Genomic DNA, 18,630 nt, shown 5'->3' with positions numbered 1-18,630 from the left:
GAAGCATATTCTTTGATATCTAGCTCACACTCCAACACTTGGATTATGATATCCCAAGGGCTCAGCTTTTGATCTCATTGGATATTCAGATTTTGACTATCTTGGTGATCATGTGGACCGCAAGTCAACATCAGGCACATACCATTTCCTCGGATAATCCTTGGTCGGTCTTCAAAGAAACAGAACTGCGTATCACTTTCTACTGCTGAAGCTGAGTACATTGCTGCTGGTTCGTGCTGTGCTCAATTGCTATGGATGAAGCAAACTCTCAAGGACTATGGCATCAATGTGAAGAATGTGCCACTCTATTGTGACAATGAGAGTGCCATCAAGATTGCTCATAACCCAGTTCAGCACTCAAACACAAAGCACATTCAGATTCGTCATCATTTTCTTCGTGATCATGTGTTGAAGGGTGACATCTCCATTGAGCACGTGAAGACTTAAGAACAACTAGCCGATATCGTCACAAAGCACTTGGATGAGAAGAGATTTAGCAAGTTGCGGTGTGAGCTAAATATCTTAGAATCTTCGAATGTCCTTTGAAAAGGACACACATCCTAACACTTATGCAAATTGATGACTTAGATGTGCAACACACGAAGTAATGTTTTTCTTCAATCAATGAAGACTAACCCTCTAAGTGTGGAGAAATTAATGAAGAATTTGATTCTCAGAGCCCTACGACAATTGTACGCGGCGTCTGAAATCAACATTCTTATATGGTGGGTAATGCCACCAACAAAAGTTGAAAATCTTCAATTTGAGTTTTTCTTCAGTCTTGAAATTCCTTAGTTGATTTCTTCAACTTTGCAATGTCTTCACTCTCTCCGTCATTTTTCTTCATTTACTATACATATTATATATGAGTTTATGTCCTCTACAACATTCACATATCGCTATTTCTTCAAGTTGATCTTTCTGCTAAGTGAATGTGATCGGACCCTTCCCCCTCTATGATATTGTCAACCCAGTCTGTTCACAAATTCTTCATGAGCGTTCTATTTGAAACCCCTTCAAAATCTTCACTGTGTCCTTATCAGCCGAAGAATTTGCCAACGAAACTTTAAAATATTCTAATCTGAATTTTCGGCTATTGCCGCCTAAACCATTCCACATCCCACGATAATACTTATCTATTCACCCACGATCTCACACGATCTCCACCTCTCTGTACATGGGTGACACATGTCACAACGATGAGAAAGGCCAGGGGCACGTTCGTCCATTTTCCTCGAGCGAGCAGTTTTTCACCGTGGCTATAAATACCCCCTTCCCTTCCTTAGTCTGTTTTTACTCCGCTCGACCTCACTCCCTCGCTCGAGCTCTCAAAACCTAGCGCCGCCGGTACTTCCATCATCGCCAGTGAGGAAGAGCTTCGCTGCCTCGACCTCGTCGCCATCGTACTCGCGCCGGCCGCGGATTTCTTCACTCCGCCACCGCCGTAGTTGTCTTCCTCTGCCAAGTTAGGGCGTGGAAGGTCTGGACCGACGAACTTCCAATCTACATTCCCAGTTCGTCGTGTTCTTCATCAAGGGTAATTAAAAGCTACTTTTACTACCCTTATTGATTCCAGTGATTTCTTCAAAATCTTCAAAAGGTGTTTATTCTTCAATCTTCACTCTAAACACCTCACACAAACATCTGTTCTTGATCTGTTTCCCTAAGCCATGTTTTTCTTCAAGATTCCTCAATGGTGTGGATTTTCAATCTATACAACTCTGGAACCTAAGACAAAGAAAGCTTAGTGAAATTCCTCAAGACTCATCAGGTCAAATTCCTCAAACTTGTTCTTATTTGCAAAAACTTCTGAGAACGCATATGACCTCTCCAAATTCTTCGCAACTATACTCTATTCACAGGTACTCATGTCCGCTGCTGAATCACTAGGTTCTCATCAAGTTAACTCATTTGCAGCGTTCCTTGAAGAAAAACTGCATACCTCTTCAGAGAACTCAATAGTTCAAAATCCTCAGCTGAAGAAAATGGCAGATGGCAAGAAACCTCAGAAGGGAGGCAAGAGACTGGAAGTCAACACAACTTTCGAAATCCCTGATGTTATCTATGATGTGTACTGCACACCCCCTCAAGAAACCAAGAATTAGCGCAAAGTGCACATTCAGAAAATTGAGAGGAGATGGGCAAGAGAACGGACGGACTACTGATATCTCACATGAAAGTACATGAAGAAATTCGCTCTTCACACTCCTTGTCCAAGACCTCCATTGGCACCTGGCCAAATTGCAGATCCCACCAGCCTCAAGCGCGGTGAGGATTATCTTGATGAATGGGCAAAGCGTTAAGCTAAACTGGCCAAGGTAGCAAAAGAAGCACTGAGGAAATTCAATGAAGACTCTGCTACTACTGCTGCCACTGTTGAGGCCTCTGCTAGCAAGCCCAAGAAAGCCATGCCAAAGAAGCCCGCACATAAGCCTAGTGCTTCTTCTTCAATGCCCTCACGGCCCAGTTCTGCTAAGCCCTCACGGCCAATTCCTCAAGCTGCCCCACTTCCTGAAGCTTCAAAACCCTCAACTCCTCCGGCAAAGTCCTCAGCACCTGTGCATATCGCCTCATGTCAAAGGACCACATGCAAATCAATTGCCTCAGGAGCCTCTGCAAGTTCTGCAGCTCCTCCGCATTCCTCAATAGGCCCCACATTGCTGAAGACCAAGGCCACTGCTAGACGAGGCACTAGACCATGTCCTCAAAAGAAGCAGGTCGCCTTCCAAGTACCGTCCACTGATGATGAAGCTAATGATGATCAACTCGGTGAAATCATCAGAGACAGACAACAAAGGGACGCTAGAGCCAAAGGCACAAATGTGCCTTTGCTTTTGGATCCAAAGTTGATCCTCGATTTCATTGACCTCTAGCACAAGGATCCTACACTCCTATGCCTGACTTCAACCTCACTCCTGGCCAAAGTCACATTCTGACCGCCTTCATAGGCGAGGAAAAATGGAAATTTGAAAAGGCCGGGAAATTGAAGAAAGCACAGTACAAGAAGGAGTGCTTTCTGAAGAAGAACGTTGTCAAAATGACAACTGATGAACTTGTGGTTGTTCAATCTGAAATCAAAAACCTTAGTGATGAATTTGATGCCTACCATGCAGATTGGAAGGGATCCAAACGCTTCTACTCAGCCGACTAAAGAACATGCCAGCACCGCTGATGAAAATCAGGTTGCTGATGAAACTGCTAGTACCAGGTCTGATGACTCCATTCCAGCCTCTGATGAAACTACCAGGGCAACCACTAGTGTTGCGCTAGAAGAACAAGCCAGGCCAGCTCAAGCTTCAACTGCTATGCCTGAAGAAACTGAAAATGCTAGGGCAACTGCATCAGTTGCACCTGAGGTTACTGAACCAATTTCCTCTGGTCCTCCTACACCAACGCCAAGTCCACTTCTTCCTTCTACATTATAAGTGATGAAAACCAAGGCTGCGGAGCGAGCAGCAGTGAAGAAAAGGAAAGCATCTGCTCCATCAGATTCTTTAGCACCGAAGAAGATGAAATTGACAAGCTCTTTTGAGAATCCAATTGATGCTATTCCAGTTTCAAGCATGCCATTAAAGGAACTCGTTCCCTTTGGTGAGGATTATGAGATCCCAAGCGGATCTGATGAAGATGTTCCTTCTGCTGGTTCTTCAGAGCAGTTGGACGAAGAAATTGAAGCGGATAATATCCCTTCAACCCCAGTCATCTCATCGCTTATGCCTCAGTTCACAGCTAAAGAGGAAGGCATTGAAGAATTGAATGAATAAGATGAAGACATGGACATTGGGTGCTCCACTCCAGTGCTGAATGATGATTATTGGGATAGTCAGCACCCCAACTCTCCGCTCTTCACGCCACTACAACAAATCCCTCAATCTCAAGTGCACACTGAAGTTCAAATGGGTTCTACAGATCATCACTCCACTCCTTCCATTCAGGAAGAAATTCCAGCCACTAGTGCTCATGTTAATATTGATGAAGAATTGAAGACCCAGGCTGCTACTGAAGCAGAAACTGAAATTCCTCAACATGTGGTTCTGGAGAATGTCATTCCTGAGGCTGTGATGACCTTGACTGACACTCCTCAGCCCAAGCCGAAGAATCCCTTCTCCAAGAAGCAAAAATTCAAGGCTGATGACTTCTTTCATGAGCATGTATTCTTCACAGATTACAATCCATATGACACTGCTGGTCTACGAAGGAAGCATTTCTGGACTGCAAGCCAAGCCAACTTCTATTCTTCACTGCTTTTCGATAAGGACAAAGTATTTGATCATGCACATATTCCTCAGGTGGACATGGAATCATTGCCTTGCTTCACAACAGTCCTCAGTGTTCTTCATGAAGCTGGGCTGCTTAACTTCTGCACCGACATCGTAGACTGGAATGAAGAACTAATTCTTCAGTTCTACACGACGGTGCACATCACAGGAAATGCTGAAGAAGTGACTTCTTGGGTGTTGGACTGGATGACTGATAACACTCACTTCAAAGCACCAGCCTCTGAATTGTTTCATGCCTTTCCTGTCAGTCCTCCCCTTGAAGGTGCGCAGCTAATCTATCATGACACTACTAGGAAAAGGGCTATAGATAATATGGACACTAATGGCGCACCATGTATGTGGTGCGCCATTGCTAACCATTAATAATATATTACTAATGGCGCACCTGGTGTGTGGTGCGCCATTAGTAGTTTCGAAAAAATACTAATGGCGCACCATGGGGCAGTGCGCCATTACTAGTTGACATAGTAATGGCGCACCACACCCACCGTGCGCCATTAGTAGTTTTGAAAAAAATTGTTAGTAATGGCGCACTGTCCACTGGTGCGCCATTACAAAGTTTTTTTCAAAAAAAATCAATTTTTTTTCCAAAACTAGTAATGGCGCACCACACCCACGGTGCGCCATTACTAACTTGGCCCAAAAATTCCACCGAATGCACCCCTAGGTGGACCGCCTTTTCAGTTTAAAAAAATAAAAGAAAATGATGGAAATGTCAATAAAATAAAATAAAATAAGTTTCCCATGTGATATGTGGTCTACTTGTTGGGAAAATTTACAAATATAATTTTGACTTTATTTGCAAAATCTCTCTGGAATTTGTAAAATGGGCATAACCCCGTTAAACATTTTCAAAATCCCCAAAAACCTAACAGAAAAAAGATACAGGGCTTATAAGATCTAGAGGGAAAAAATGGAAAAAAATTCAAACTTACTAGTGGCGCACCGCGCCACCAGTAACAGAAAAAAAATTGGTTTAAAAAAAATCGATTTTTTTTCAAAATATGATACGTAATATGACCGGGAAGTTTGAAATATTTTTTCAAAATTCCATCATACTCATGAACATGAACAAAGTCCTAGACATCAACAAGGTTTAATAGGATTGATATGATAGATATATCAACAAGTGCTTGTGAAGTGAGCTGCTGTTGGGGTTGGAGAGAACTGTGAAGTTAAGCGTGCTCGGGCTGGAGTAGTGTGAGGATGGGTGACCTGACTTGAGATTAAGCATATTGACGTGAGATTAAGCCATAGTGACCCGAGATTCAAAAAACAAAAAAAAATGAAATTTTTTTTGGAAAAAAATTCTGAATTTTTTTTAAAAAATTGTTACTAATGGCGCACTTCTATGTGGTGCGCCATTAGTATAGCCCACGGTGCGCCATTAGTATAGCCCATAGGTGCGCCATTAGTATAGCCCACAGTGCGCCATTAGTATCTGCTATACTAATGGCGCACCTGTGGTGCGCCATTAGTAAAAAATATACTAATGGCGTGCTACTAGTGGCGCACCTGTAGTGTGCCATTATTAGGCAAAACAGGTGCGCCACTAGTAGGCCTTTTTCTAGTAGTGTGAACCTGAGCTTTCAGATCACTACATGCAAGTGCTGATGAAACCGCTGAAGCCTGGTCAAGCCCCCAGGACCAAATTCCTCGTGAAGGAATTGTTGTATGTACCATGGATTGTCTATCGCATTCTGACCAAGACGTTGAGTCCAATCAAAGGCCATGACTCGAATGAAGAAGAGGTCTTTGGCATCATGAAGAATCTGCTTTTCAATATCATCCTTGGAGTTCCAATCAACTACCATGATTTCTTCATGAGGACTCTGGCAAATGTTGCATTATCGCCTTTTGAGTTGAAGCCTTCCGCTCCTTGGATTATGAGATTCCTCAGATCAATGTCTTCAATCAATCACAATGCTGATTTGCAGAATCACGTCAGCTATTTGCCCCCAATTGAAGTCTTCAAGCGACCTATTTCCTCTTCTGATGAGAAGGGCAAGGCACCTGCTGTTATTGATGAAGGCATTCGTCCATTGGATGTCCAGTTCCGCAAAGCTGCATCTTACTCCACCAATGATGACTCTGCCGCCAATGCTTCAAAGCAACATCCTCAAGCCACAGCTCCAAGGGTATTGACTGATCATGAGCTTCTCCTCAGTCTTCACCAGAAGGCCGATCGCAACCACAAATGGGTCAAGCGTCAGTTTGGTTCAATTCTTCAGAACATGGCCATCACTCAGAATTCAGTGAAGAAGAACCATTACTACCTCCATGAAGTATTTGATCGCACCTGGGATGTTCTGTCTCATCTCTAATGTGAAGATGATCTCAACAAGATGGGCTTCAAGCACACTACAACAAGAAGCCCCATATAACAACACATGTCTAGCAACGGTGATGACTTATGTGTTGTTTTGTTCAACCTCCCACTTCCCTCACTTATCCCTTACTTGGTGCTAACTTCCTTGCTTTAGAAAAGGGATATCTGACCTCCTCGTTTCCAAAAACAATCCCTGTAACCTATCTCCACCTTATTCTACACCTCTATCCACCATCTCTCTCTCTACCATGATTCCTCTCAGCCTACCAGAACACCATGCCGCCACCACTAACCAGTTCTGGCTAGCTCCGGCGCCCCCGACCGCGCCATCACTCATCACCCGGCTCCGCTGGTCTCCTCGGATCCTCCGCCGCCGCAGCATCCTCGGCAACCCTGAACATGCTCCTACAACAACCCTTGTCGGCACGGGCAGCACAACTCCCGCGCCTCCTCGGGTTCATAGGCCCACTACCTCCGTGTATCTTCATATACTGCTGCCGGATCGGCTTCGACTGTCATCCTCTACCTTGGCTACCTCCTCCGACCCCGACGATTCATGAAGAATCTAAATGTGTTATGCACCCAAGCTGTCGGCAGGTGATCTTCATAATCTCGTTAGTACTTCATACGACTAATGGAGAAGATTTCTATTTTCATTTGGAGGATACAATGGTCGTTACAACAATGATTGTCCTGATCTATATTTTTATATGTAACTGAGTTTTTTTCATCTAGGTTTATGCTTTGAAGAAATGGTTCAGACCAAGTGTGCAGTCTCCACAAATAGATTTAGTCAAGACAAAGGGCACAACCCTATTATCTACAGAAGTAAATTCTAGCAGGGGGGTCAGTATTATTGTCCAATCTTTGCTTTCTATCAAGTGATTATCCATTACACCACAGTAACCTCGTCCAAAATGACCCGACTTCTTGGCATCAATACATCATGCACTAAAATACTAATGTATCACTATGTTTTCCCAGTACGTTAGGTTTGTATGGGTTGAATTTCACACATTGTCACTCAATGGTTTCAGTACACGGATTTAAAAGGCCAGGCCACATCCTGTCATGTGGTGGGCTTTCATAAAGCTATCTTAAATACTGGTTTTGCCTGAAGAGTCATTCTTTTTCTTTCCTCTGTTTTCAGTATTGTAGGTGGAGTTGTATAGGTTAAGCAAAGAGTATGAGAAAGCTGAACAATTATATCTAGAAGCAATTGAAATCCTGGAGAAATCATTTGAACCTACTGATATAATGTACTGTAAGTTTGAGATTAGACTTTCTGATTCGGTTCATTTTGTAAGAGTGAACATATGGCTATTTTTAGGGTTAAATTAGAGTGGATAGTGGGATGCATAGGTAACATGATATAAGTTTCCATTCCATGGTGCGTGCTATGCATCTATGCCTGCTCGGTGTGTACTGTTGTTTGAGTGGAAGAATGACGTACACTTGTGTCTTTGTATAGTAGAGAACTAAATATTATATCCTGATCACTGTTGCGTACACTAGTCAATTCTTATGATATTTCATATAAATTACCTACTTTAACTTGTTCTGCACAAAACATGTTTTACTACCTCTTGTAGGGTTGGATCAACTTTGCGCAATGTTGGACAATACTATCATATTCAGAACAGGTTTTATCAAGCTGAGATATATTACGAGGTACCTGTCGTTACCTCGTATAAATATATTTGATTTCAAATTTTATTTTGTAATTGGGTTATGCCATACAGTTCGAAAAGTTTTGAAGTGAATAATAAAGCTAGATATTTCGTCTAACGAAATGTGTTTAAGTGAACTGTCATATTATCATTTGGACTTTCCCCTATTATTCTGAGGGAAAATTATAACAGCTAGCAGGAAATAGTTTTTACGGACTGAATATATCATAAAAGTACCACTTTATATTGCTTATCCTTAATATCTAGTTCATTTATTTTGCTGGGAGCAATGATGTGGCCATTGTTCAACTATCTTTGCAAATCTGAATAATATTCACCATCTTATTCTAACTTTGATATTTTATGAACATTCACTAGAGCCAGGAAATCAAACATAGGAATCAAATGTTCCCTTAAAGAAACATGGGATTCGCAACATTGCAATGTTCTCATGTGGATACTCATCTATGCTGTATGAAAGCATTAGCAGTGGCCATTTTTTTATCTTGCTGTTATGATTCACTAATTTAAGCATCTCTACTTGTTTAGTTATCTTTTTACCATGTGGAGCATAAATGCTAGAGAACTTCTTGTGCAATAGAATCTTGAATTGGATTTTTTTGCCATTGTACTTTTCAACAGAGTAACTTAATTAGTTTTTCTATGATTTATGCAAGTTCTCATTAGTTTAAACTTGTTTCCTGTATGTAAGCACACGATATTTATTTTATTTATGGCATGTACCTCATTTCTTACTAATTAGTATTTTCATTTTATGGTTTATTAACTCAACTGACATATAGCAGGTTTGTTCATAAGAAAACAATGATCAAATGTTTTGTCACATGTAGGGTAGTACTTTCCATTACAGCATATAGTGCTACTAATGGCATGGCCTTCAACCACTCTATGGTGCTCCTCCTTCAAATTTGACTTCTCTATTGACCTAATTTTCCCTAAGTTACTCACTTTATTATTGTTGTAGATTGCCAAGATAAACTGATGATACATGGCCCAAGTTTTGGTTGCAAGGTTATGAAAGAGGCTACCACAAGATAAATAGAATGTCATTGTATTGATTGATGTTTCAAACATTATAGTTGATTGCAAGCTCGGGAATTGGGCTACCACTAGATAGTTTCACATCATGTAATCTTTGGATCGTGGTCTTTGTAATGCAACATATCTGGTTCAATATATGAGATATTTTTGTTTATCATATTATGGCTTCTATGCACTATCCCAATAATTCTGGATGGCAATATGTATATGTAAAATATCGTTAATTGTTCAAGCAATCTTGCAAAGCTTATACTCGTTTGCAAGGATCGGTTATGTACATTTTGAACATCCTTTTTTGCAGGCCAACAACGCATATGAATTGTTGTTAGGCCCTAACTGTATATGTTGCTATCTAACAACGCTTCTACGGGTCCTTTACCAACGCATGAATATATGTTGTTGTAGACGCTTTCAACGCCACCAACGGCAACACATACTAATCCGTTGGTGTAGATCTTAACAACGCATATATGGCCATACAACAACACATTGATGCGTTGCTGAAGGGGGCTTCCTCTTGTAGTGGCAGGACTTTGACTGGTCTCAGCTACCTTCGAAGAAATTCAAGAAGGTCAAAGTTCCTCACTTGGTGGCCAGCTCTTATTCTTCATCGTGTGAGATGGATGAGCATGCAGATTTGGACCACATTGTGGCAGGCCTACTTCAACAACCGACCCCAACAATGCTGGCGCTCCTCCATCGACTCAGTGATGATATTCTTCAGGGGCGTTAGTCCTCACTTTCCATCCCTTTTGGTCATTCGATGACAAAGGGGGAGAAATTTTGAGTTAGTCTTCAAGCGGGTCTATTTATATGGGCGTTTTTTTGCTAAGTTACAACTCTCGTTCTTCTGATGATTTATTGGATCGAGTTGTAAACTTAAGTCCGATAGTGGTCTAATACTTTTGCTATGTTCTTCTGCATGCTATTTCCTCATGTATGATAATGCACGCATGATGAATTACATCAGCCACCATATTTCATCATGCATTTCAAATTCTTCATATCATATGTTAAATGCATGTATGAATTACAAGATATAGGGGGAGATCTCCATGATTCTACTCTTCAAATGTGCATTGCTTCAAAAGCAAATTCCTCACTATGCACATCTTTAGGGGGAGTTCTTATATATCTTGCAATCAAATTCCTCAATATTAGTATTTACACTTCATATGTTTATCCCCGTTGAAAAATTAACCTATATTGTCAGCAATCACCAAAAAGGGGGAGATTGTAAGTGCATCTAGTGCCCCTTAGTGATTTTGGTGTATTAAAGACTTATAGGTTAAGGAACTAATGCGTTTGTGAGTGTACACAGCACTGTAAGTCTATGAGGAGTTTGATATTTATGGAGAAAGTCGACCCCTAAAAATGAATGTCTTCAACTGAAGACCTTAGATTTCTGAAGACTTTTTGAAGACATTGAAAGTGAACAAATTGGTGTGACTGTGAAGACTTGATATTCATGCGAGGAACATGAAGCATGAAGACTTTTGTTTTCGTAGTTTCATTTTCTCTTTCTTGAGTCATAGGAAACACCGTAGTATTAAAGGGGGTCGAGGTAAAACTAAGGAATGGTTTCTTGGTGATGCTCAACTCAAAATCCTACACCTACCAATCCCTTCGAGTGAAGCCATTGGAAATCTCATACAGTTTAGCCAATTTCTTTAGTGATAGAGACACAGTTCTTCTGGTCTCTGAGGAATTTGTCCTGACTAAGGAGTTAGGAATTCGCCAGTGCGGATTGCCTACGAGCGAGGAACATGATAGCCCTGAGGAATTTGAACCTCAAATTCCCGACCGTTGCTGTGCTATGCGCCAGCTGTCCCAAAATATCTACTCACCTAACGATCATATCATTGAAGGGCATTTATGTCTTATCATGTCGGGTTTCTCCCTAGGCCATAAATAGCCGCCCCCTACAACCACTAGCTAGTTGGCTGCTCCACAAGAAACTGACACTTGCCATTGAGAGCATCCCATCCTCCGGGGACTTTGAGCGAAAATCGTCAAGAGAGGGAAAACCCAAAACCCCAAACCAAACACCTACAAACCCAAAGTGATTGAGCATCACTTAAGAGATTTTTCCTGTGTGGAACATATGCTTGTTACCTTTGAGGACTGTGCATCCTCCATACGGTTAGGCGTCATGGTCTAGAGCATCCAAGAGGAAATTGTGGATCGCCGAGTGACCGAGTCTGTGAAGGTTTGGAAGTCACCTGAAGACTTACCACGAGTGATTGGATGAGGTCTGTGTGACCGTAGTTCAAGGAGAATACGGTGAGGACTGTGTGTCCTCAGGATTAAATACCTAGCCGCTCTAACCAGACGTACAATTGTCACAACAGTTGGAACTGTTCTACCAAATCTTTGTCTTCACCGAGCTAACTGGTTCTATTTCCTCAACCCTTTCATTTCTTCATTACTGTGTTGTGTACCTGTTCATATCTGTTTGAAGACTTTGACTGAAGACATTCTCAATTTCCTCAGTTCAATTTCTTTAGTCTGTTTGTCTTCATTCTGTTTTATCATGTGCTTATGCTTTGTGTACCCTGTGTTTGTTTTCTATTCATCATGATGTCCATGCTTATGTTATGTCATGTCTGCATTTGAGTACTTATTCCGCTGTAAGTAGTTCTTCTCTTAGGAATTTCCTCGCCCTGAAATTCCTCAGTGAAGAATTCATAAAAATCACCTATTCATGCTCCCTCTAGTCGACTTAACGCACTTTCATAACCCAACCGTGTTCTCTTCTCGAACGCACCCAAAAACAGACACTCATGGTTACGCACACGGTTGGTATATTTTAATTGAGTTTACTTCAAGTCCACTACAACCGGATATTGACAAATTCCTATCTGCCACATAACCGCGGGCACAGCTCTCGAAAGTTTAAACCCTGCAGGGGTGTCCCAACTTAGCCCATGACAAGCTCGCGATCCGCGGAGACAATTCTCCATTGCGGGACCCTCCGATCAGAGTCGGAATCCCGATGCACAAGATATTTCGACAATGGTAAAACAAGTCCAGCAAGACCTCTCGATGCACCGACCTAGCTTGATAGGAGTGCGCGATCTCGTTCTCAGGGTACATCGGATGGGTCAGCCTACAGGTATAAACCAAATACCTCAGGTTTCCCCGAGGCGGCCCTGCGGTCTGCCCGGTTTGGACCAACACTCATGAGGAGCACTGGCCCGGGGGTTGATTAAGAGTCCTCGGGTGCTAGCCAGTCCCTATGAAAGTTTTTAGTTGTTATTAGGCAAATGGTAAAACCAATGTTGGGCCTTGCTGGAGGAGTTTTATTCAAAGTGAACTATCAAGAGGGGCCCATAAACCCTCACCGTGTTAGGGATGCAAAATCAAGGAACATAACACCGGTATGACGGAAACTACGGCGGCAAGAGTGGACCAAAACACCAGGCATAAGGCCGAGCCTTCCACCCTTTACCAAGTATATATGTGCATTAGTTAAATAAGAGATATTGTGATATCCCATGATATCCATGTCCCAACATGGAACAACCTGCAACTGCACCTGCAACTAGCAACGCTATAAGAGGGGTTGAGCAAAGTGGTAACATAGCCAAACAACGGTTTGCTAGGAAGGGTGAAAAGGTTAGAGGCTATCATGGCAATTTGGGAGGCTTGAGAAACAAGTGGTACGTAGTGCGACATAGCGATAGCATCGAGACAACTAGCATAGCAAATATCGTAGTGAGATCCAAGGTGACGGTCATCTGGCCTGAAATCCCGCTAGGAAGAAGACCGAGTCCATGAACTAGACGAACCAACATAGTCGAACGGATCCTCACAATCGCAATGTAACCGGAACTATCAAGGAGAAGTGCAACTGGAAAGAAGCAAACATCATGGTAAACAACCCTCACATAAACATGTCATGATGCACAATCAAGTATGATGCATGTCCTGTTTAATGATTCATGTCATGGCAAAGTGCAACAAACATTACTACAAATTAAGTGGAGCTCAATATGCAACGAGTTGCATATTGACAAAACACCGCATTCAATTATTTAGTTCTCTCCCGTTTAAACTACTAAACAAAACTAAATGTTGGTTAACATGGCAAGAGGGTGAACATAAAAAACTACCTATCTAGGCAAGTTTAAATGAGGCCGGAAACAACAAACAACAATTCCAGAAAATCCCCATATGCATATTTCGAATTTGGTACTGTTCTTCCCTAAATCATATTTTAGAGTTGTTAAACATGTAAGGTAATGCCACCATGTCAATCTATGCATTTTTCCAGAGAATTTACATATATCGATTTTTAAATTCGAAGCTACGGTTAATTAGTTATGAAATAAATCATTTTACCATGGCATTTGAGCAAATTTAATCAAACAACATTTTAAACATAGATGAAAGTGACATATTATGAAACTAGATGGAATTCTAAGCATTTTTCATATATGAAGTTTTTACATATGATGCATAGTTTGTGATTTATTAAATGCATGAAGGTGAGGGTTTTTCTGCAAAACTGTAAAAAACTGGATAAATAGACAAATTCGCAACAAGGAAAAAAATACGACACGGGCCGAAACTGAGTGCACTGCTGGGCCAACAGAGAGGAGGGGTTGTGGGGGCTCACCCATGGGCTTGGCCCAGTGGTGCAGAGGCTGGGTCAGGGTGGACTGGGCCTTCGAGGCCGGCTGGTGTGGCATCTGATGCGGGCCATGCATCGGTTGCTGGCAACAGAAGCGAGCGGCACAAGCTGGTCAACATGGGAGGAGCAGAGGAGGAGAAGGACTTGGAGTGATGCAGAAGTAAGGCAGCACCGGTGTTGCTCCTGTGGCTTGGCGGGCGCTTGCGATGGAGGTCAACTCTGATGGGGGCGGGGCACCGGAGAAGGACCGGCGACGGCTTGGCGGGACCCACACCGGCGATCTTGAGGATGAGCAGCAGGTCAACGCGGGGCAGCGGCTCGTTGTGAAGCAGGGGCGAGGCGGCGCTGGCATGACTTGGGGACGAGCTCCTGGCGACGAGGCGTGATGCAGGGGAGGCAGACGAGGTGAGCTGAGCAGAGGGGCATCGACCTTGGCGCAATGACGACGAGGCAGGCGACAGCTGAGGAAACCCTGGCGGTGAAGAGATAAAGCTTGGGACTCCTAGGGCCATGGAGGATATTGCGAAAACAGCAGCAAGCAGGGTTGAGGAGGTCAGGGACGACGCAGAAACGACGAGCACGGCCGGGAATGCGGGCCTCTGGTCTCGATATGGTCGGTGGCGGGGACAAGGCTTGCAATACCATGGTTGCTGCAACAGAGAACAAGCGAGAGATGAGAGGGAGAAATGGGAGGGAGAAGAACAATGGGTGGTGGCGCTCATCTTCGATGGCAAGCTCCTGAGGGCGCTGGCGGCAACGGTCCGGCGAGGCAAAGGGTGGCTGGGACAAGCGGCGCTAGGGACTCCCTCCCGATCAAGATTGGATCAAGGAGGTTGCGGCCGACGGGTGGAGCTATGGGTTGCGGGAGCCGCGCGGGATCCGTTGGATCACAGACCCGACGGTCTAGAGGAGGGTTGACTTGCTGGATCAGGAGGAAGAGGTGGAGGCTGCTGGTTAGGGTGGAGCTGAAAACAAGGAGCGGCGGTGGCTGCGGGAACGGAATGGATGGGACGGTTAGGTTCTAGGGTTAGGTAGGTTTACACTAATTATATAGAAAGTGGGTTTTGTTAGCGGCTAAACGGACCCTTTGATCAAAATCAGGTGGTTGAGAATAAATAGGTTAGAGGAGTCCAACAAATAATCGAGGATATATTAGGTATGTTTGGGGATGATCCGGACCCATCGGTCACAACTGCTCGGGTCGGGTTCGGGACAGCTTTCGGACATCCACGAGGGGTGATCTGAGAGAGGTCGACAAAGACATGGTGCCTGACAAAAGGCCCCGGAGAAGACAAGAGAGAAAACGAAGAACAAGGTTGCAAGTGCGATTGCTCTCAAAACGGCCAATGAAGGCAAGGGGAACACGACAACTACGAACGGATGCAAGTTTTAAAAACAATGACGGCAACGAGTGCCGATGCAATGCAGATGATGCGATGAATGCAACAAACAATTAATTAACACAACTGACATGCAAAACAAGAAAGGCACCTGGAGCGTCGGCTCGGGTCGTCACAAATGCATATGGCTGAAAGATGTATTTTGGAGCATCGACCAATGGGTCTCTCTCCCTCCCTCTCTCTCTCTCACACACACACATATGCACAAGTGGGACCCGTTAAAGTATTTCTTCGCTCGTGACAGCTTTTAATTAGGTTCCACTATACTCTAACTTTTTCCTTAAGTTATTAACTGAGCTCAGTAACATCAAAAAGTTGTACAGAAGCCTTGTTTGGGCCTTTTCGGCGTCGCTGAATGTGGGCCGAATAGCCATGTAGTATTGTACTACACAGGACTTTTTTTGAACATCAGCAATGGAACTAGGCCGACAGTTGTACACAATATCCGGGTCAACTTGTTATTCTCCACCCCACTGGGCTTCCAATCTTTCCTAGGAGGGATGCATTAGCCTTAACAATAAAATGGGCTTTAAGAAATAATAAATGGGCTGTAATTATAAAAACTGGGCAGTAACTATATAAAAAAGCACCAAACATGTAATTAGTTTAATTTTTTTATTTCATTACTTGTTGCGCGCGCAATATTTCGTTGGATTTGTACGTAATACAAATTTATTTTGAAATTATATTTAATCAGAATAGAAGTTTCGGGATAAAAATATTTTGGATCCCATCAAAATGTGGGAAATTTATCGAATTCTGTTTTGAGCGGTTGGTTGAAATTATTAATCATTGTCCTAGCTAGAAAATGGGTAGTACTTTTAACAAACTGTAAATGGGTTGTCTTAAATTCCATTAGAATTCAAAAATGGGTTGTACATTCTTACAAATCGCAAATGGGCTATATGTTCTCTGCCACACATTTGTGGGCCTACTAAGTTGATGTGTATGCAAGGCTTTGTCAACTTATAGTCAACACACGGTTCTAGCAGCAGTGGCCGTTGGATGTCCATCAAACGAATGTCGTGCTTCTTCTTCAATCTCGGATATTCTTGCCTCAGCCACCCAAAAAATGATTCCTCCTCCTGACATCTGGGGCACACTGTTTCGGAGGCTGACCCGTGGGCCTACTAACTTGACGCGTACCAAGGGCTTTGTCAACTTAGTCAATATAGACGATTCTATCTCCAGTGACCGTATGATGTCCATCCAACGGCCATCGTGCTTCCTCAACCTCTGGTCTTCTTGCTCGAGCCGCCCAAACTAGCGCTGGCCGTGCCACTGATGACCCACAAGTATAGGGGATCTATCATAGTCCTTTCGATAAGTAAGAGTGTCGAACCCAACGAGGAGCAGAAGGAAATGATAAGCAGTTTTTAGTAAGGTATTCTCTGCAAGCACTGAAATTATCGGTACTAGATAGTTTTGTGATAAGGTAATTTGTAATAGGTAATAAGTAATAAAAGTAAATAAGGTGCAGCAAGATAGCCCAATCCTTTTTGTAGCAAAGGACAAGCCTGGACAAACTCTTACATAAAGGAAAAAGCTCCCGAGGACACATGGGAATTATTGTCAAGCTAGTTTTCATCACGTTCATATGATTCACGTTCGGTACTTTGATAATTTGATATGTGGGTGGACCGGTGCTTGGGTACTGCCCTTCATTTGACAAGCATGCCTCTTACGATTAATCTCTGTTGCAAGCATCCGCAACTACAAAAGAAGTATTAAGGTAAACCTAACCATAGCATGAAACATATGGATCCAAATCAGCCCCTTACGAAGCAACACATAAACTAGGGTTTAAGCTTCTGTCACTCGAGCAACCAATCATCTACTTATTACTTCCCAATGCCTTCCTCTAGGCCCAATCAATGGTAAAGTGTCATGTAGTCGAAGTTCACATGACACCAGTAGAGGAGAGACAACATACATCTCATCAAAATATCGAACGAATACCAAATTTACATGACTACTTCTTGCAAGACTTCTCCCATGTCCTCAGGAACAAACGTAACTACTCACAAATCATATTCATGTTCATAATCAGAGGGGTATTAATATGCATAAAGGATCCGAACATATGATCTTACACCAAATAAACCAACTAGCATCAACTACAAGGAGTAATCAACACTACTAGCAACCCACATGTACCAATCTGAGGTTTTGAGACAAAGATTGGATACAAGATATGAACTAGGGTTTGAGATGAGATGGTGCTGGTGAAGATGTTGATGGAGATTGACCCCCTGCCGATGAGAGGATCAATGGTGATGACCATGGTGATCATTTACCCCTCCCGGAGGGATGTTTCCCCAGCAGAACAGTCCTAGATTTGTTCTGCCAAGGTTCCGTCTCGTGGTGGCGGAGTTTTGTCCCGTGAGCTTGCTTATGATTTTTTCCAGGGCGAAAGACTTCATATAGCCAAAGATGGGAACCATAGGCCTGTTAGGCGGCCCACGATACAGGGGGCGCGCCTAGGGGGTAGGGCGCGCCCCTACCCTCATGGATGGCGGGTGGCCCCATCTGGTGCTTCCTTCGCCCAATATTTTTTACATATTATAAAAATGACTCCCGTGGAGTTCCAAGACTTTTGGAGTTGTGCCGAATAGGTCTCTAATATTTGCTCTTTTTCCAGCCCAGAATTCCAGCTACCGGCATTCTCCCTCTTCATTCAAACATTATAAAATAAGAGAGAATAGGCATAAGTATTGTGACATAATGTGTAATAACAACCCATAATGGAATAAATGTCGATATAAAAGCATGATGCAAAATGGACGTATCAACTCCCCCAAGCTTAGACCTCGCTTGTCCTCAAGCGGAAGCCGATATGGAAAAATATGTCCACATGTTTATAGATAGAGGTGTCGATAAAATAAAATACAAACATGAGGGCATCATGATCATTCCTATAACAGAAACATAAATATATTGTCATATGATTTCTTATGCTAAAGTAACAATTCATTCAAAATTTCAAGTATGAATCAGAAACTTCATTGAAAACTAACAAACTATAATCTCAATCATTGGAGCAATTGCAATTTATCATAACATCGGAAAGAGTCAATGTAAGAGCTTTTCAGCAAGTCCACATACTCAACAATCATTTAGTCTTTCACAATTGCTAACACTCACGCAATACTTATGGGTATGAAGTTTTAATCGGACACAGAGAAAGATAGGGGCTTATAGTTTTGCCTCCCAACCTTTTACCTCAAGGGTAATGTCAACAATAATAGTTCAT

The 18,630-nt window shown here is 42.8% G+C and overlaps 1 long non-coding RNA gene across 1 annotated transcript; it reads left to right on the top strand.

The window, feature by feature from the left end:
* The first annotated feature begins 7,897 nt into the window (after nucleotides 1-7,897).
* On the top strand, nucleotides 7,898-9,498 carry LOC125520057. The gene is made up of 2 exons (XR_007288428.1): nucleotides 7,898-8,280; nucleotides 9,265-9,498. It is a non-coding gene; the product is annotated as an uncharacterized LOC125520057 (long non-coding RNA).
* Nucleotides 9,499-18,630: the final 9,132 nt, after the last annotated feature.

The sequence above is a fragment of the Triticum urartu genome, chromosome 1 (assembly GCF_003073215.2).
Source record: "Triticum urartu cultivar G1812 chromosome 1, Tu2.1, whole genome shotgun sequence".
Classification (NCBI taxonomy): Eukaryota; Viridiplantae; Streptophyta; class Magnoliopsida; order Poales; family Poaceae; genus Triticum; species Triticum urartu.
Note: the sequence above shows the minus strand (reverse complement) of the source record. Positions and strands in the feature narration are given on the sequence as shown.